The 22,180-nt window shown below is 38.0% G+C and overlaps 1 non-coding gene across 1 annotated transcript; it reads left to right on the plus strand.

Moving 5' to 3' along the window:
* The first annotated feature begins 712 nt into the window (after nucleotides 1-712).
* LOC141669195 (small nucleolar RNA R71) lies at nucleotides 713-819 on the plus strand. Its single transcript, XR_012553486.1, has one exon. It is a non-coding gene; the product is annotated as a small nucleolar RNA R71 (small nucleolar RNA).
* The last annotated feature ends 21,361 nt before the right edge of the window (nucleotides 820-22,180 follow it).

The following is a 22,180-nucleotide window of genomic DNA, read 5'->3' on the forward strand; positions in this document are numbered from 1 at the left end:
CGTGTCACTGGGAAGAGTGCCAGGTTGACGATTGAGCACTGCATTGGCTAATTGACCGATTTGATTTTCCAAGGTCTTGATAGAAACCGCCTGACTCTTGCACAATAGCTTAAGTTCCTCAAAATCAGCACTAGTAGGTGCAGCTACACTTCCCTGTTGAGGATATGATTACCTTGTAGCATACTGCTGTGGTTGCTGGAATCCAGGTGGGTTAAACTGTTTACTCACTCCTTGCTGATATGGTGGCTGAATAGCATTCTGATTATTCCCCCAGCTGAAATTTGGATGATTTCTGTTGTTAGGATGATAGGTTGCTGGCACAGGCTGCTGTTGTCGCTGATAATTATTCACATACTGAACAGATTCGTTGACAAGAGAACACTGATCCGTAGCATGAGAACCTGCACAAAGCTCACAAACCAGAGCTATTTGATTAACTCCATACGTAGCCAAAGAATCAACCTTCATTGATAGCGCTTGGAGCTGGGCTGCAATAGCGGTGGCTGCATCAACTTCCAGAATACCTGCTACCTTGCCTGACGTCATCCTCTGAGTTGGGTTTTGATGCTCATTTGCAGCCATCGTCTCGATAAGATTATACGCCTCAGTATAGCTTTTAGCCCATAAGGCGCCTCCAGCTGCTGCATCGAGCATGGGCCGAGATTGGGCCCCCAAACCATTATAAAAACCAGTGATTACCATCCAATCCGGCATTCCATGATGTGGACATTTTCTCAACATTTCCTTGTAGCGTTCCCAAGCCTCGCACATAGATTCTGTAGGTTGCTGCGCAAACTGAGTAAGAGCACTCCTCATAGTAGCAGTCTTTGCCATTGGATAAAACTTCACCAGAAACTTTTGCGCAAGATCTTGCCACGTAGTGATGGACCTAGCTGGTTCAGAATGTAACCAGTCTTTAGCCTTATCCCTCAGTGAGAATGGGAAAAGCCTCAACTTGATAGCCTCATCAGTCACGCCATTATACTTAAAAGTGCTGCAGATCTCGACAAAATTCCTAATGTGCATGTTGGGGTCTTCAGTTGCCGCTCCTCCAAAAGAAACAGAATTCTGCACCATCTGAATAGTGCCCGGCTTGATTTCAAAGGTGTTAGCTTGAATAGCCGGATGAAGGATGCTTGACTGAATGTCATCAATTTTAGGCCGAGAAAAATCCATAAGAGCTGGATCAGCTTGAACAATACGATCTCCCATGTTTACTGGTTCTTTCTGCTCAGTTCCTGAATCCGAATCCTCAAAATCTAACTTCTCCGGAGTATCAAGAACTTCGTCTTTCTCCTCAGCTGTATCTAAGGTCCTCTTGCGAGCACGAGAACGAGTTTGCATAAACGCTTGCTAAAGTACCTGAAACACAACCGAAAAGAGTAATTAACTACTACGTCCTAATCACTGAGTCCTAATGACCAATTATGGTAAGTACATAAACTAAACAAATACGCCGAGTCCCCGGCAGCGGCGCCAAAAACTTGTTAGGGCGAAATCACGCACTAATATTCACGCAAGTATACGCGTTCGCAAGTAATATAGAATACTTTCTAGTTCGTTCCCTCAGAGACTCAGACTAAGTTATTGTCTAATTAAACTCACTCACCAATGTATGATTACTTCTCAATGTTAAGATAACACTTAAAATTGTTGATTAAATATTAACTATAATTAACTACTTACTTAACCACTTAACTAACACTTCAATTTATCAATAATAAAACACTCATGAGATCACAACTTCATTATTACTTCCTTCTATAGCCATTGTTATTACCTTTAGCATGTGACAGTGATGATATTAATCGAATAACACGAAACTGATAAAAGCCAACTTTCATTGTACTAATACCATTCTACCAATCATCCACAATTAAGATAGAAGTTGAATAGTCATCAATTATGTTGAGTTCCTATATGTCTACAGAAATTGACACAACGATTTAAGCACAAGTTATTCCTTTTGATTACATAAGGCAAATAAAACTGTTAGAGTTACCCACTAATCATGCACAACGTACATGAACCTATGCTAGCATGGCAAGTTCTAAATCTCAAGATCCACCGTCGCTTCACAAGAGATTAACACCCTGTCTTATATGTTCGCGACGCACATAAGACGAATACGCACAACCAATACTAGATATCATGTAATCATCACACACTAAAGTATTAAACAATTAACTAAAGAATTTCATAATAAATCCGTTGCAACCCCATGATCACGATTAGCCCATAATAGAACTTATCGCCATCATGGGTTCATATGAAATCATGATAAACGACACAAGAAAATAATAACTAAACTAATTATATTAAAACAGAGTACGTCACAAGAGTAAATAAGTCAAAGCAAGAAAACTAGCATCCAACGTTACAACGAAACAAGAATCACAAGAATATATGCTTCCTCTTCGTTGCGGTGTGCTAAATCGGTCTTCTTCCTTATCTCCTTCGCTTCTTGCGCAAAACACAATCTAAAACATAATCTCTTTCATATTCTCTATGAAAACGTCTCAAATCTGCTTATATAATAGTCCCATAAAACTCAGATTACATAGAAGTTGGAAGCCAAACAGAAGTAGAAGTCTAAAATAATTCAGCTTTTTTCCCGACCCTGCGCGGCCGCTCAGCATTTCTGCGCGGGCGCGCAAGGCTGCTGCGCGGCCGCTCAGCATTGCTGCGCGGGCGCGCAGGACCCTACTGGAAAAATTCTAGGTTTGCTCCGTTTCTTCGCCGTAATCTGCCCGTTCTTTTCCTCTCGCAATGGTGAACACATGCCAAGGCTTATTCTTGATGATTCCTCCTCCGAAATGCAACTAATACCCTGAAATGCATAAACACTAGAAAAACGCATCAAATACACAAAATACTTGATTTCAAGACACCAATTTAAGCCATTTTAAGACGTTCTAAGTGGTATAAAATGCCACTTATCAGATTCTCCTAAGTAGTTTCACTAATTAATCATGTTAGATATTCTGCTATATTGCATGTGTTTTAAAGTACAATACAAGGACATGTTATGGATTTTTGTATTTTTGAACATATGTTGTGAATTTTGAAGGCCTATAGTACGAGCAATGTACAACTGAGTTATTGCATTTCAATTTACATGTGTTATTAGTTTTATTATTATTCATATCCGATAAGAGAAGTAGTTAACAAACAAGTATTCCCATGTTAAAAGCACCTTATTCTTTCTTAGTACCACCATATGAGGAGAATTCATGACGTAAACAATTTAATACCATCCCACTCTTCCTTAAATTTACAAATATAAAATATTTTGAAGACTAACTACATATTTTAGTACAATGTATAGTTTGTAAAATCATAATCATGTCAAGGTTCAATTCTCCTCATATATTTTTGCATGATAGGCTTTATAGCAACCATTTATTTAGTATATAGTTAGTAATCTTAGGCCTCGTGTTCCACATAAATGTTGTTGACCAGTTCCAATATACTGCCCATATGTCTCCCCTTTTTCGATGAATCCTAACATATCCCCCGCTGCCAGCCTTCTCCCGACTCAAATGATGAGAAATATATTAACTTGATCAAGAATGTATGTGTTCATTACTCCAAAATGTCCACAAGATTTAGTAAACCCTGAATCCAGCCAATTCACTAATCCAAATTCAATATTAGTTTTGGAGCTCAAGCTAGCTGAAATGGACCTTGAATGGTTGTAGCGATATGACTTCTCGAATCAAATAGTACAATCGAGGCATGCCATCTTCTTCATCATACAATGCCCATATCTACTTTGGTTGGATGCACTCTTCTGATTTATCCTTATCAAAATTGTGGCAGTCTGAGTCTGGGACTGATATTGGTACTGACTGCCACAATTAAATAATATATATAATTGTAATTTGTAAATACTAAAAGTCTAAAATACACTTTATTGGTCATTTGACTAGTTGAGCAGCTGTGAACATTTAGGGTTTTCGCTTTTGTCCCTTTACTTTTCATTTCCCCCCAATTTAACAGGCGCCCCTCTTGTACAAACTTGTATCCCGCTTCCAAACTCTTCTCTATCTAATTTGGATCCATACATATAACAATGGAAGGGGAAATAAATCCAAATATTTCGGTAATCTTAATTTGATTTCGTAGTACTTCTTTATTTGATTACTTCTATATTTCTTAACTACTATTGCTCAAGCTTATGGTTCTATTAATTTTCAGATTCGTGGTGATCGTGGATGTAATAGTTGATTTTACGATTTTAATTTCTTTTGAATGTCGAACAATTTGTAATTTGTTGTACGCAAAAATATTTTCACTTATTTCATGCTTTTTTATTCAGAACTTTGTTGTTCACTATTTAAGACCATTAAATTATCTATTGTATTTTTTAATATTTAATTTTTTTCGTATATAATCCGTGTACTTTAGTGTACCAAAGTGGGTAAACACGAATATATTAGTGTCGGGTTAGTGTCACCAAATTGGTACACGAATCCGAATTCGGGTCGGGTTCGGTTTTAAGGTTTGGTACACGAAAACACGAAAGTGCACGGAACATTTGTATTATTCCCAGTGGACTAACAATGAGATTTATAGAAGGGGGGTTGAATGTAAATCTCAAAACTTTTTCAAGTTTTGAGTAGTTTCTAAGGCTAAATGTTTAAGTGAACAAATGTGTGTGAATTGCTTGAAGCTGATACAGACAGATATATATATTCAAACATAAATGTAAAGAACACAAAGAACTTAAAAACTTTTCTGGTGGATTTGTTGTTCTACCAGAGATGTGTTATTTTAGAAAATCTGTGATTCAAAGAATTAAATCACAGCTGCTTCCTAGTACAAACTAGATGATTTTCTCTCTGGATATTTCTAAACAGCTCAGGAAAATTCTTATCTAATTACTAGCTGCTACTTGGTTTATATATATCACCAAGTTTACAAGTGAAGACAAAACTGTAAAATACAATTAAAAAGATTCTTCACATATTTCTTCTTCATTTCTCTATCAAATGCAATTTAGGCTTGGCTGTAGATCTTTGAATACTTCCTTGTTTGCATCAGAATGGAAATGCTGCATTTTCTTGATTCCTCCTAGAGGCTTCCACATTCCAGTTTGTCTCTGTCAACCCATGTGTCTCTGTCAGCTTGTGAATTATCACTATCAACTGCTAATGAACTAAGCATCCGTTGAAGCTTTCATCCGTTGATGCCTTATCAGTTGAGGCTTTATCCGTTGAAGCTTTATCCGTTGATGCATTATCTTTATCCGTTGAAGCACTTATTCATTGATGGATATTATCCGTTGAAGCATTAGAGACATCCGTTGAAGCTTTGTTTCTTATCCGTTGAAGGTCTTCAATATCCGTTGATACTTCTTCACTTATACAAAATTACAAGGCATGAAATATTTACAATTAGCCATCCTATTTGCATATCCACTAGTAATCAACATGACTGATAATTTCCTACAACATCTAAGTATTACAACTTGAATCCAGAGAATGAAATGTGCTACAATACTAAACTTATTGCTAAGTAAAGCTACTCCTTCAATGGATAGCCAAGATGGTCTTATCCGTTGAGGCTACAAGCACTAGATTTCTACTTAAGTGTTTTGTTTAACTTATCATCAAACTAATACACATATTCCTAACAATCTCCCCCTATTTATGTCTACTAGAATTGTAGGCATAAATTTGGGTTTAGCTTGATGATAACAAAACACTTAACAAATATATAAACTGTAATAAAGCAGAAATTCAAAAGTGCTACAAAAATGTGTATGCTGAGATGGAATTGAGGAATTACATTGTTTCCAAGGGTGCTCCTTTAGCCTGAGCAGATTAGTTTCTTTTCCTTTGATTCCTTGTTTTCTTTCCTAGCCTCCTGTCATTCTCCTCTATTTGAAGTTGAAGTTGTCTGTAGAATTCAGCTTCATCTTCTTCATTGATGTCTAACTTAGATTACATATCCTTGAGAGTTTCATTACTGGCAATCTTGAGCTGATCTTCAATTCTGAAAAATCTTCTGACTCCTTTGTTGTCTCTGAACTCCATCAACAAATGAGGTGATTTGTGAATTATAATTCCTCTTTCTTGAATGAGTAATGTTCTAGGCAAAGCATTGGGCTCCCTCCAAGTTTTCCTTATGTTGGCAATCTTGTTGAGAATCTCAGTCTTGGCAGTCCTGGTAAAGCCAGAATCCCTTTGTATGGCTGAGTAGACTCTAATCAAGGTAGAGTAGCCTTCATTCAGAATTCTGTAAAGTGGCCAGGTTCTTTCCCCATCTCCTTTGTATTTGAACACTAGTCTTTCTGGTAGCTGTCTGTAGGCAGCTATTCCCCTTACTTCCTCCAGCTCATCCAGATAGAGTTCAATGTTTGAAAATTCTTTTATGTCACAGATGTAAACATAATCATCCTTAGAGGCTTGAGGCTTAGGCTTAGGCTTCTGTGTGAATTTGATTGAGGCTTTAGAGGGTGTTGATTTGATTCTTCTTTTCTGCTTCTTTGATGGTGGAGAAGAGGTTAGGAAGGTGGGCAGTTTGATGGTGTCCCAATTAATTGGTTCCTCCTTGGGAATGATTGTTTCACCATGAATGTTCATGAAGGGGTCAGGCACAATAGGTTCAGGAATAGAGGGTAGTGGTTTGGATATTGATTGGGTTTCTTCAGTCTCATCTACCATTTTTCTCTTTGCATTGACCTTCTTTCTGTTCCCTTTCTGCCATTCTTCTCTTCCCTTACTTCTTTCCTCCATATCAGTATCAACCATGTCCCCCATAGCTTCATCTTCACTTTTGTCTTCAATTTCTTTCTGTTCTTCAGCCTGACTTGACTTTAGCTGTTTTTCAAGCTTTGCTTGTGCTCTTTTGTCAGCCTTTAGCTGTTTGGCTTCTTCCTTCAACCTTCTGGTTTCTTCCCTCTTGGCTATTGAGAATTTGGGATGTCCTTGCAACATACATATGCTCTTTCCCTCTCTGAAGATAATAGCCATGTTCCTCCTTACAGCCACATCCATGGTCTCTTTGAGCTTTGTGATACTTCTACCCAAAAGCTTGTCCTCATCAGCCTTTGGAAGAGGAAAATCCACTTCTTTCAGAGGATTCTTTGTAGAGTCCTTATTGGATCTGTTGTTGGGCTTGAGAACCATAGGTTTCAGATCCTTGAAAGAAGTCTCTCCAACCTTATTCCTCCCTACTGGCTTGAGCTCCATAATAATTGATTCCACTTTTGTGCTATGCTTCACAGATTGTGATTGAGAAGTTGTAGAACCAAATATTTGTTGCATCTTTTCATCAATCTTCTTCCTTTGCTCTTTGACTTGCAATTCAGCTGCTGCTATCTGGATTAGATCAATTCCATCAAACTTTCCTTTGATTTGAATAATTGGAGAAGTGGTGATGGCAGGAACTAGCACTTGAGAAATTTGAACTGTTGTTGATGGCTCTCCTTCCCCTTATCTTTATTCTCCCCCTTTTTGTTATCATCAAGGGTAGGGGTCAAGCCTTGTACATTTGCCAGCTGCATGAGTAGATTTGTTTGAGTTTGTTGATTCTGAAGAATGGTGACCATAGAGTCTTCAATGATCTGAACTCTGGTTTCCAATCTGGCCAGTCTCTTGTCAGCATCAGATTCTTTCCTCAGTCTCCCCAACAAATCTTGCATAGTACCATAAGGTATGCCTGAATCCAACTTCTCAGCATTGTAGGATTTTAGATCAGCAATATCCTGCTTGAGCTCATCCACACTTAGATTCTGTTTAAAATGCTGCAACTGCAAGAGATGCAGAGATTCCAGATGAGCTTGAAGAATTGCCTTGGTACCAGCATCTGTAGACTCCTGAAGGGCCTTCTGAATTGTCATGACTTGTCTGACCAAAGTGACACCAAACTCTCATGGTGTTGATGCTTTTGCCCATGCCCATTCAGGAAGATCTGGAACAGAACTTGGGCCTGCTACTCCCCCTAAGTTCATGCTCTCATCCAAAGAATCAGAGTCATCATCATTAGAATTTACTCCAAATTCTTCAGATGGCTCACCAGCTTGAGAAGGCAGCTTGTTAACAGCAGCTTTGTCTCTGAGAAAAGATTCTGAAGTGTGTACAATGTTTAATGTCTGTTCTGCCTCCACATTGCCCTAAGCAGCCAATAATTGATAGGCTGAAACAGGATGAGTAAAAGTGTCAGCATCCAAGGAAATATTATCAATTACAGCTTTGTAATGTTGCTGAAATTGTCTTTCCTTTTCTGCATCATCCACTTTCATTGACTCACTAGCAATGGCTGGATCCACCCTTATAGCTTATGTACCTGCCTTTCTCTCTTTTTCTCTATTTTCTTGCATCAGGGGCTCCCCCTGGCTCACACACACCCTCACACCCTCACCCTCACCTTCTAAGGTGGCACTCCCCTCACTCACTTTTGCCATGCTGGAAGAAATAGCATGCATATGGTGACTCTCAACCTCTCCTTTTGCCTGGGAGCAACCCAGCCTCACTCAAAAGATCACTCCCTTCCCTCAAACCTAAAAGTGATTGTACAGTAGCCATGTCCTCTACAGTTGAAATTGTTTTTGTTATGGGTGTAGAGACCATCAACGGATAGGGAGTATCCGTTGAAGTGGAAACTGATGGTATCAACGGATAACTGCTGTTAAGCTTATCCGTTGAAGAACAACCACTTGTCAACGGATGAGAGATATCCATTGAAGAAGGAAAAGATGTAGATATAGAAAGTGACATAATTGTTGAGTCTGTGTGAATTGATTTTAAGTGAGGTAACACAGATTCTTCAACTACATCTGAAAGAATTGGCTGATGATCCAACAAATCATCTAAAAGATGATGATCATCAGGTTTTGAGTGGGGCTCCTCCCTGAGTTTTAATGAGGGAGAATCAGGAATTGATGTGAATATCATATCCACATCCAGAGAGGGTGATGGAGAGTTTGATGATTGGTGTGTTTCTATTATGAGAGAATGGGGCTGTGACTCCACATTTGTTGGAATCACATCAAGCTGAATTTGAGAAGGCTCAGATACAGGTGGATGTATCTGTGCTGTGTGTGCCCCTTGTATGGAAACTAGGGTCTTAGCCTTCTTCTTCCTTGAAAAGGCTTTAATTGGTGAATGTATGGCTTCAGTGTCCCTCCCTCTTTTGGTCTGTGTCCCTGGTTGGGGACTATTTTCAATAGTTGCACCCTTTTGGGAGGATGCAACTAGGGATGTGTTAGACTCCTTTTGAACCACCACAGTCTTTTGAGAGACTGTGGCTTGGCTGGCTTGGGTACCACTCACCTCTCCCACCTTATCCTGGGGGGTTTTTTGATGTTCACCCCTCCCCTCACCACTCACACCCTGTTCACTCCCTTCAGGGTTTATGGTAGTTGTTACAACTGTTGTCTTTTGAGAAACAACAGAGGTAGTTTTCTTTGACTTGAGTTTTGAAACTTTAGTTTTGGTGGCTTTGGTAGGAACCTGTTTGGGCAAAGACACAGATCCCATTGCCACACTGGAAGACAAAGAAATAATGGGGTTGGAGATAGTAGGAGTTATAGAAGTATTTACCTCACTTACCTGTGGTGCATTCATGATTGGCAAATATACCAATGGCACCTGGCTGTTGAGGTTCATTCTCAAAAGGTCTGCAAGGACCCTTTTCTCTTGTGCCCAGCATTTGAGTTTATTATTCTCATTTGATATAACCAATCCTTCAGCAACATGGTTAGCCAATAACATAAAGAATCTAGCATAGTAGATGTTATGTGGTCTATTAGCTTTGTTACCTAATCTGGAACCTAATTCTAGCATGACACAGTTGCTAAAATTAAAGTACCTATCAGAAACTAGCATATAAAGCATATTAACAAGAGATGAAGTTATGGCATCAAAATTGCTAATCTTCCCAGAGTAAACCTTAATAAAGGCATCTCCAAGAAAACTCCATTCTTTCCTAAGGCCTTTCCTTCTAATGCTACCTAAACTAGCAGAATTAAAAGCATAGCCTATGGAATCTAACATAGCAGATACATCTTTATCAGTGTGTGGTGTTATGGCATTATTCTCAGGCAACTTAAGGCAAGACTGTATATCATCACAGTTAATGCAATAATCCTTACCTTTGAGAGAGAAGACAATAGTCATATCTGTGGAGTTGAACTCTGCAGTTGTCCAAATCTCCTCAATCACCTCACAGTAGATGGTTGGGGCTTCCAGCATTGCATAGCTCAGTTTGCAGTGTTTGATGAAGTCCATCATCTTGTGATAATCAGTATGGGCTTCATTCTTTTCAACCAAGGCTACGAAATTATTCTTTTTATAAACAAATCATGTTTGAGACATAATTTTGACTACTGGTGCCATTGTTGTGAGTAGAGGTTGCAGAGAAAAACTTAAGAATTTTGGAAGAGAAGGAGAATGAAAATTGCAAGAAAGCGTAAAGTGAAAAATAAGAGTTCAATGGGCTTTTATACTTTCTTGAATTAAAACGTAAATAAAATGATACTTTTAAGTAAATTACAGCCGTTTAAGAATAAATAAAACTGTAGAAATTCTAAACTGGCTTTAAAACAAATACATACAATAGTGTATATCTGTATCAACGGTTAAGTAAAGAAATCAACGGATGTGATTTACTGAAAGTAACTGATGTGACACTTCAACGGATAAGGTAAATAGTTATCCATTGATGACCAACACTATTTTATCCGTTGAGGGATAAAATTACCAGAAATGTATTTGTCTTTCAACGGATAATGAACATCCGTTGATAGAGCAATTTTGGCTTTCAACGGATAGGGAATATCCGTTGATATGATAGGTCTTTCTTGAAGCCAACTTTGTTCTTGCAGCAAATTCATTTCAGGCTTCAATGCAGATTATATAGAGGACATAAATTTATGAATAATTAAGCATACCTAGCTCACTTACTAATCTTGTGAATGTTGATTCATCAAGTGGCTTGGTAAATATGTCTGCAATCTGCTTTTCACTTGGAACAAAATGAAGTTCCACTGTACCTTTCATCACATGTTCCCTAATGAAATGATACTTGATATCAATGTGCTTGGTTCTTAAGTGCTGCACTGGATTTTCAGTAATGGCAATGGCACTTGTGTTGTCACAGAATATTGGAATTTTGTCAACAGTCAAACCATAGTCAAATAGTTGATTCCTCATCCATAGTACTGTGCACAACAACTTCCAGCAGCAATGTACTCAGCTTCAGCTGTTGATGTAGAAACAGAGTTTTGCTTCTTGCTGAACCATGCCACAAGCTTGTTCCCTAGAAATTGACAGGTGCCAGTTGTGCTTTTCCTGTCTATTTTACAGCCTGCATAATCTGCATCTGAGTAGCCAATTAGATCAAAACCAGACTCTCTAGGGTACCAAATTCCTAGATTTGGAGTCCCTTTGAGATATCTGAAGATTCTTTTAATAGCCACTAAGTGAGATTCTTTAGGGTCAGCTTGAAATCTAGCACAGAGACATGTAGAAAACATTATATCAGGTCTACTAGTAGTTAAATATAAAAGTGAGCCAACCATGCCTCTATAACTTGAAATATCCACAGACTTTTCAGCCTTGTTTAATTCAAGCTTGGTGGCAGTGGCCATGGGAGTTTTTGCAGATGAACAATCCATTAAGTCAAACTTCTTTAAAAGATCATAAATGTATTTAGTTTGACTAATGAAAATTCCATCACTAACTTGTTTAACTTGTAAACCAAGAAAATAAGTTAGCTCTCCCATCATGCTCATTTCATATTTACTTTGCATTAACTTAGCAAACTTTTTACAAAGCTTATCATCTGTAGATCCAAATATAATATCATCTACATAAATTTGAACAAGTATTTTAGAGCCATTAACATTTCTAAAGAAGAGAGTTTTGTCAACAGTACCTCTTGTGAAGTGATTATCTAGAAGGAATTTTGACAAAGTCTCATACCAGGCTCTAGGTGCTTGCTTTAGTCCATAGAGTGCTTTCAACAGATAATACACATAGTCTGGAAAGTTTGGATCTTCAAATCCTGGAGGTTGGCTTACATAAACTTCTTCCTCTAATTCCCCATTTAGAAATGCACTCTTGACATCCATTTGATAGACTTTGAAATTGGCATGGGCTGCATAGGCTCGAAAAATTCTGATGGCCTCAAGTCTGGCAACTGGAGCAAATGTTTCATCAAAATCTATCCCTTCTTGTTGAGAATAGCCTTTAGCAACCAATCTGGCTTTATTCCTTATGACAATACCATTTTCATCCATCTTGTTTCTGAATACCCATTTTGTGTCAATAGAACTCTTGTTCTTTGGCTTGGGTACCAGCTTCCATACTTTGTTCCTTTCAAATTGGTTTAGCTCCTCTTGCATTGCTAAAATCCAATATGGATCCAATAGAGCTTCTTCCACTCTCTTAGGTTCCTCCTGTGATAGAAAGCTACTATACAGACATTCATCTTGAGTAGCCCTTCTAGTTTGCACTTTAGATGTAGCATCACCAATGATCAGTTCAAAAGGGTGATTCTTGGTCCATTTCCTTTGAGGTGGTAGATTAGCTCTAGATGAGGTTGCCTCAGTATTGTCATGATGTGAGATAGAATGTTGATTGCTTGAAACTCCCCCTGAGTTGCTGATCCTTTGAAAGGAATTGGGAGCTCTATCAACTGATAAAGTGAATTGATTATCCGTTGATAGACTGTGATCAACGGATGCTTCATTATGAACTTCAACGGATGATGCACTTTGTCTTTCAACGGATGCTGCATTGCTTCTTTCAACGGAAGCTGAATTATGACTTTCAACGGATGCAGCATTTTGTGCATTATCCAAAGGCAGATTCTGAATTCTTCTTGAGATGCCTTCTTCATCATTCTCATCTTCACTATTGTCGTGCCCTCCAAACCCGGGTCAGAAGTTTGGGGTCCACACAAACACCTTAATTATAACCTGCTTATAACAATAATAAAGATAATAATAATATATGCAATGACCCTACTTACCAATCACCACGGACCGCAACAGGTTAAAGTATGCACACAAGCCAAACACACTAATATATTACAAACCGTTCAAATCCCAACTATTTCAAATTCAAACTGAGTATTAAACATTATTACAAACTTTTACAAACTTAAATTATTCCAAAAGAAGCCTACTAGCTCAGCTTTCTCAACCTGAACCCCTAGCTCTCGCGCTGGACTGGGGATCCTCTTTACCAACTTGTTCCTTTTTAACTGGAAAGAATATAAACAACATCGCACAAATGAGCTAACTAGCTCAGCAAGTCACAATGACAAAACTGAGAATAATGATCATCAGGTGAATATGTTTATGATATCAAGTGAACAATGGATTATGATTTAGAATTAGATATTATACTTTTAATTTAAAAACCAAGGTTAGGCTGCTGATCAGTCACGCACTAACCTCGAGCAAGGCACACATCATTGCTCTAACTACTGGATCCAAGGCACACATTGGCCTAACTTGACCATTATATGGTCTGACCACGAATCTGGTCCACAATTTTATAAAAACAATCCAATTCTAACATAATAACAGAATATGCAATAATAAACAATAACCGAAATCATTAACAACAATAAATATTTAACAATGAAAGGGTTTAAATCCTTGTAAGGATCAACAAGGTACTTTTAAAGCTTGAATGCTGGGTAATGAAAGAATTGGATAACAAAGGAAACAACGTTTCAGGGTTTGAAGGATTTGGTATTTCAAAGCATAAGATATCATGGATTGAGTATATAATAATTCATTTCAGTGTCTGGTATTTAGTGTGTATGTATTTATGGAGTAGTATCGTAGATTTGTGGTTCTTGTTTGGGTATACAATAATCAATGGATTAGAAAGAATATGGTTCATAGCTCAAGAACAATAACTGAAATCAGGATTTAGGTTTTCGTGCTTCAAAGCACTTGCAATGTCAACAAGACTATCAAGAATTACAATATCTCGAGAGAGTTCAGATCACTTGCCTGATATTAGCTTATTATCATGCACTTGCTTTCAATCACAATCGTCTTACTCCTCAACTACCTGTTTCCCTTTCCTACGCTTTGCCTCTTCTGCTCACATATCATAAGCATCTATCAATCATCAACTCACAGGATTCTATTCAACACATACTTCTATCTACCCTTCGTTTTACCCAAATCCGATTAACGGATTGAAATCTATGCAATAACCAAGTAAACACCGAATATATAGACCGATAGTCAAACAACAGGTCACGTATAACACATAATACATCACGTAATCAATGACATATCATTTATAAAGAAGTCTCGGGTCATAAATATGCTTTCGGGTATTTAAAATGATTTTTAAAACAATTTTCGGAATTAAAACGGGTCGTTGGATCAATTTCGGAATAATAAACAGGGTTCGGTTGGCCAATTCTGGCTCCGAAACAATTTTAAAATAATTATCGAGCCTTGGAAATAATTTAGAATAATATTTTAAAGCTCGAAACTATTTTTCGAAATTTTTAAATCATTTTTAAATAATTAAATCTAATTAAATAATTAATTAAAAATCAATTAATAATTAATTAAATCAATTAATCAATTAATTTTCGAATTAATTGACTAATTAATCAATTAAAAATTAACTGAAATTAATTAACTAATTAATTCAGATTTATTTGTGAATAAAAAATAATTTTCGGAATTAAAATAATAATTTTTAGAATTTTCAGAAATTAAAAACGAATTTTTATAATAAAAATAAATAAGAAATATGATTTTTAAACATTTTATAAACAGGAATCCTAAATTTGCAAAGTCTGGAAACCTCAGGGACCTAACTGCATCATTTTCAAAAGTTGGGGTACCAAACTGTAATTTTCCAGCTCTTCGCCGGAAAACAGTCGGGTTCGCCGGAGAACACGTTCCGAGCGTCCTCACCCCACCAACACCTCCAGATCACATCTACACAACATCAGGAACACAACCATGCAATCAATTCATCCTAACAATCCCTGAGTTGGCCGGAATTTGGCCGTGAAGTTTTCCAGTTTCCGGCGAACATCGGAAAACTTCAAAACACGACTCCCTTCTCTACAGACCTCGTTGGTTCATGAAACTTATACGACTAGATTGCAAATTTCATAGAGAACACAACCCACTATAACACATCATCAATCTATCACAGAATAAGAAATCCCCAAATTTCAATTAAGAACATTCATACGAGTTATAAACCCTAATTTTGAAATTCGAAAATAAAACTCAAATTTGAACATGTTATTGAACTCCAAATCAGACGTATGACATATGAAAATCATCAGGAAAACAAGCTCTACAACATGCAATCATCAAATCATACAAACAATCATCCGAACAAAAATTCATATTTTTAATAAAATAAATTCGAAAATAAATAAATTTTTAGAAAAATAACCTTGATTTCTGCAGTGAAACAAAGCTCAGAATCTGATAGAACACTTCAAATCCTTCGTTTTGGTTACTCAAGCTTTGAAAACAGAGATCGGTAACGCCTTCGTTTTGCTGTTTGATTCTTAGAACAGTTTTAAGAAATTAGGGCTTTTCTCTGAAAATTATATAATTAACTATCTGCAAATGATTTTGATACGAAATAAAATACGGAAAAAGGCTATTTATAATTATGGAAAATTTGTATCCCGTTGGATCATTCCGGATATAAAACGGTACATTTATTTGTAAAAACTGATCCAAACGGTATCGGTTTTCGGGATAATTATCCAAATCAGTACAATTTGTACTGCGGTCTTGGTCTCAGCGCCTGGTTACACATATTACGAAGTGATAATTGGGATAGTTTAATAAAAAGCTCCCGTTTATCGAAAATACGGGTTTTATTGATTTACCGAAACGAATATTGTATCGAAAATGTTGCGCCGGGACCCGCGCAGGATAAACCGTAAGCCGGATCGAAAAAGTCGAAACATGGAAAATGCTAGGAATATTACAATTAGGTTAGGAAGGAGTTCTCGGAAGAGTTTCGGGTTCCAAAAACGTAACAACGGTTGACGTCGGTTGGTTCCCGTTTTTATAAAATAGATTTTAATTACCCGGAAAAAGATTTTAGAAATTTCATATGATTCTTATAAATCCATAAATCAATATAAAAATAATTAGGAAGATATAACAATTATCTATATTTTATTTTGGACTTATAAAAATTAAAATACTCAATTAATATTATTTTTGAATATTCAAGTACAGATAACACTTAACAATTAACTCACAGAATAGATACTGGGCACACATAATAATATCAAAAATAATTACACGATATATTCCGGATATTACATCCTTCCCCCCTAAAAGGATTTTGTCCTCAGAATCTCCTAAGAAAACAAATGAGGGTACTTTTCTCTCATATCACTTTCTAATTCCCAGGTTGACTCTTCAACCTTTGGGTTTCTCCACAATACTCTTACTAACTTTACCACTTTATTTCTCAATACTTTCTCTCTTGCCTCTAGAATCTCTATCGGACTCTCTACATATGATAAATCTGCCTGAAGCTCTATTGGCTCATATTCTATTACATGCCTGGTGTCTGGATTATATTTCTTGAGCATCGATACATGAAAAACATTGTGAATGTGCTCCATGTGCGGAGGTAACGCCAATTCGTAAGCTACTTTGCCAACGCGCTTTAGGATCTCAAAAGGTCCGACATATCTTGGGCTTAGCTTCCCTTTCTTTCCAAACCTCGTTAGTCCTTTCCATGGTGATACTTTCAGTAATACCAAGCTTCCTTCTTTAAATTCCCTGTCTTTCCTTGATTGGTCTGCATATTTCCTCTGACGATTTTGAGCGGCTATTAATCTTTTCTGGATAAGTTCAACAACTTCCTTTGTCTGCTGTACCAGTTCAGGTCCAAGTATCTTGCGTTCTCCTACTTCATCCCAATATATTGGAGATCTACATTTGCGTCCATAAAGGGCTTCATAGGGTGGCATTCCAATGCTGGCATGATAACTGTTGTTGTAAGCAAACTCTACCAGAGGTAAATGTTCGTCCCAACTTCCTTTGAAATCAATCGCACAAACACGTAACATATCCTCGATTGTCTGGATCGTTCTTTCACTTTGGCCATCCGTTTGGGGGTGATAAGCTGTACTCATATTCAGTCTTATTCCCAAACATTCTTGAAAACTCTTCCAGAATCTTGAATTAAACCTTGGATCTCGATCAGATACGATAGACACTGGAACTCCATGACGAACTACAATTTCTTTTAGGTACATATGGACCAACTTGTCGAGCGAAAATCTTTCATTTATAGGCAGAAAATGAGCTGACTTGGTAAGTCTATCCACTATAACCCAAATGGCATCATTATTAGCCCTTGTCCTTGGTAATCCAACTATGAAATCCATGGTAATATGTTCCCACTTCCACTCTGGAATCTCCAATGGCTGTAGCAATCCGCTTGGTCTTTGATGCTCTGCTTTAACTCTCTGACAGGTATAACATTTGCTAACCCATTCCGCAATTTCCCTCTTCATATCTGGCCACCAATAATTCTTCTTTAAATCTCTGTACATTTTGGTACTCCCTGGATGGATGGAATATCTTGAACTATGTGCTTCTTGTAAAATTTCATTCTTTAACTCCGTCACTGGTGGAATCCAGATTCTAGATGAAAATCTCAAAATGCCTTGATCATCCTTCTGCGTGCATAATTCTTCACCTACCAAACGATTTATATCTTGATCCATTACATCTTTCTGACATTTATTTATTTTCTCAAACAACTCCGGCTGGAAAGTCATACTGTACACTTTCGCTTCCTCAGGTTCGCAAACTCTAATTTCTAATTCCAATTTCTGAAATTCCTTATATATATCCTCAGGTACTGATAACTCATTTAACTTTTCCTTCCGACTTAACGCGTCTGCCACCACGTTTGCTTTACCGGGAAGATAATTAATCGAGCAATCATAATCCTTGACCAATTCTAACCATCTCCTTTGCCTCATATTAAGTTCCTTCTGGGTAAACATATATTTCAAACTTTTGTGATCCGTGAAAATCTCACACTTTTCTCCATACAAATAATGTCTCCAAATCTTCAAAGCAAAAACTATAGCTGCTAGCTCCAAGTCATGAGTAGGATACTTTTGTTCGTGTGGTTTCAATTATCTTAATGCATACGCAATCACCTTTTCGTGCTGCATTAAAATATATCCTAATCCTTTATGAGAAGCATCGCTATAAATTATGAAATTCCCTTGATCATCTGGAAGTGACAAAATAGGTGTCGTGATTAATCTCCGCTTCAACTCCTGGAAACTTTCTCCGGACTTGTCGTTCCATATAAACTTTTCATTCTTTCGTGTAAGCTTTGTTAATGGTGTGGCAATCCTTGAGAAATTCTGAACGAATCGTCGATAATATCCTGCCAATCCCAAGAAACTTCTTACCTCAGTGGGTGTTCTCGGTCTCTCCCAATTCGTAATTGCTTCGATCTTTGCCGGGTCCACTTTGATCCCTTCGTTACTGACTATGTGTCCTAAGAACTGAACTTCTTGTAGCCAAAACTCACACTTCGAGAATTTAGCATATAACTTCTTTTTCCTTAAAATCTCCAAAGTCGTTCTCACATGTTCCGCATGATCCTCTTCCGTCTTTGAATAGATTAAAATATCGTCTATAAACATAATAACAAACTTATCCAAATACTCCTTGAAAATTCTATTCATCAGGTCCATAAACGCTGCCGGGGCATTGGTCAATCCAAAAGACATCACTAAAAACTTGTAATGTCCATACCTTGTTCTGAAAGCTGTCTTTGGTATATCTTCTGGCTTGATCTTTAGTTGATGATATCCCGATCTTAAATCAATTTTGGAGAAGTACTTGGCTCCCTTCAATTGGTCAAACAGATCATCGATTCTGGGTAACGGATACTTGTTCTTGATTGTCAGCTTGTTGAGCTCCCTATAGTCGATGCACAGTCTCATGCTTCCATCTTTCTTCTTGACAAATAATACCGGGGCTCCCCACGGGGATACGCTGGGTCTGATTACTCCTTTCTCTAACAATTCCTGCAATTGCTTTGCTAGCTCTTTCATCTCAACAGGCGCCATTCTGTACGGGGCCTTGGATACTGGTTCTTTTCCAGGTGCTAAGTTAATCGCAAATTCAATTTCTCTATCTGGAGGAAGTCCTGGCAATTCGTCGGGAAATACGTCTGGAAATTCATTCACTACTGGGATATCTTCAAGTTTTGCTGGCTCCTGACTTTTGTCAATCACGTATGCTACGAAATGCTCGCATCCTTGCCGTAGTAATTTCTTGGCTTGAATCATCGTTAAGAACTTCTTTACCTGCTTCTGTCCCTGGAACGTTACTATTCTTTCGTCTGGCGTTTTCACCATTACTTTCGTATTTCGACAATCTATCTGAGCATCATGCTTAGATAACCAATCCATCCCTAATATCACATCAAATTCTCCTAACTTAAATGGTATCAAATCTACACAAAACTTACTACCAAAAATCTCAACCTCACAATTCTCACAAACTTGATTCACAGCTACACGTTCTTGATTTGCTAACTCCACAGTCATTATTTCATTTAAGCACTCAACTAGACAATTTAATTTACTAACAAAATCTTATGAAACAAACGATCGAGTTGCTCCCGAATCAATTAACACTTTGGCACATAAAGAGTTCACATTAAGCGTACCTGCCACGACATCCGTATCCTGGATCGCATCCTTCACCGACATGTCAAAAACTCTAGCCCTCGGAGTCTCATTCACTGTTGGGGTAGATCCCATAATTCTCAATGCATTACTGACTGGGGCTGGTGTCTTGCAATCCCTGGCCATATGTCCTGGCTTCCCACATTTGAAGCATGTAAATCCAATGACTGGAACCTTCACTGCTGGATTCCGGATAGGCTGATCCTTATTTGCTGGTTGATTTCGGCACTCCCTTGAATAGTGCCCTTTCTGGTTGTATTTAAAACATACCACATTCAACTTGTTATAAACTCCTCCATGCTTCTTTCCACAAATTGACAATCTGGAAAAGTTAATCTCAACTGATTCGGCTGATTCACATTAGCTGGACGATTGCCCTGGCCTCCGTCTCCTGCATTTTGTCTCCTGAAATTAAAATTTCTCCCTGGCTGAAACTTGCCCTTCTTAAAATTTGGAAACTTCCCTGTTTGTGACTGACCCTCACTTCCCTCAACTTTCCTTTTCTTGCTTTCCTTATCTTTCTGGAACATCTCACTCTCTGTCTCTGCGATCATAGCCTTCTGTATAACCCCGGCATAGGTATCCAATTCAAAAATAGCTACCTTCCCCCTGATCCATGGCTTCAAGCCTTGCTGGAATCTCTTAGCTTTCTTTCTATCAGTATCAACATACGACGGCACATATCTTGACAATTCCTCAAACTTCCCCTCATAATCTGTTACCGACATATTCCCTTGCTTTAACTCTAAAAACTTCAGCTCTATTTGATCCTGAACAAACTGAGGAAAATACTTTTCTAAAAACAATTCCTTGAACCTTTCCCAACTAATAACATCTGTGCCTTCCAGTGTCTTCACCATTTCCCACCAATAGGTGGCCTCATTCTTCAGATAGTAACTTGCAAACTTAACCTTATGTTCCTCTTTCACTAAGGCAAATGCCTTTTCTATTTCTTTTAACCAAACATTTGCTTCAATTGGCTCTAAGGAACCCTTGAATTCTGGTGGGTTTATTGCCCGAAAAGTTTTGAAAGTTACCTGGGGATTGGTCTGTCTTTGTTGTTGTTGTGCCAGGTGAACTGTTTGTTGGGCCAAGATTTGAAGAATCTGGGCTATTGCTGGGTCCATGGGTCCTGGGTTCACATTCTGGGTTGTATCATCTTGGTTATTATTGTTGTTGGTTTCTTTATTCTGGGTGTTGGTGCGGGTATTTCTTCTGGGAGGCATTCTCTGTAAAGAATCAATCAACTTATTTAGCTTTTGAATCAGTCTTTTACATAAAAGAATAGTTTTGTAAAACAAAAATATTTCTTTTTGAAAATAGTTGTGACTAAATAAATTGCATGATTCTTTACAGAATATAAATAGTTATGGAAAATAGGGCACATGGTATCACAGGGTATAACTGGTGCAATAAATAAGGTAAGGTAAAACAGGTGCAATAAAATAAATGACAGTGCTGGAAAGGAAAAAGGTACTGATATATATAGATCAAAAGTTTTAGGGTAGTACAAGCGTAAAGACGCTTCGAAAGTAAAAGCAAAAAGGGTACAACAACCTACTCACTAGTCAGCATCGCTAGTCTATAAATACAACTCAAAAGTCTTCTGATACACACTACACACTACTGTCCATACTACATAACCATAACAACACTGCTCAGCATCTTTATCTCAGAATCTCTAACTCATGGCAAATCTGGACCTCCTATCTCCTCAAGCTCCTCTAGGATCCACTTAGCCCACTCCACTAGGAAATCAGGGGTGATGTCCTCATGTGTAGCCTCAGCAATCCTCACAGCAGCTGTTCTCTGAAACGCCTGAAGCCTCTCCCTAAGTCGCCTCTCACCACTCCCCATCTCTCTGTTACGCATGATATGCAATAACTCCTGGATCTGACCCTGTAGGAATCGCTGCTCCATAAGGCAAGCCTCAAACTGATGATATGGAACAGGATAGGAAGAGAACTGGAAAGGTACTCCTGTGACTGAATGACTAGTAAAGCCTGAATCAGCAGGTGGGGGTCCTCTAACAGGTGGCCTCATGCCTGGAGGTGGAATAGCCTGCAGTGGTACGGGCTGCAACACAGGTGGAGGTAGAATAGCCAATGCTGATGGAACAACAGGACGTGGATCCGAAAATGGCACTCCAACTGAAGGCTCTGAGTGATCAGCTGATACGGGAATAAAAGAGTCGGCCATCATTGCTATCTGAAATCATATCGCAATATAAGAATCTCGTACCACGACGCAAACTATACTAATACCGGTTATACCATAACACTCAACCTCTCGACGTTCTATCATCCTATACATTACTTCTAATCCTAACCCTCTACCCATTCCCGTTAACCTAGGCTTGTGTCAGTGACTTATAACCTGTAGCTCTGATACCAAACCTGTGGCTCCCTCCAAACTCGGGTCAGAAGTTTGGGGTCCACACAAACACCTTAATTATAACCTGCTT

Source organism: Apium graveolens, chromosome 6 (genome assembly GCF_009905375.1).
Source record: "Apium graveolens cultivar Ventura chromosome 6, ASM990537v1, whole genome shotgun sequence".
NCBI lineage: Eukaryota > Viridiplantae > Streptophyta > Magnoliopsida > Apiales > Apiaceae > Apium > Apium graveolens.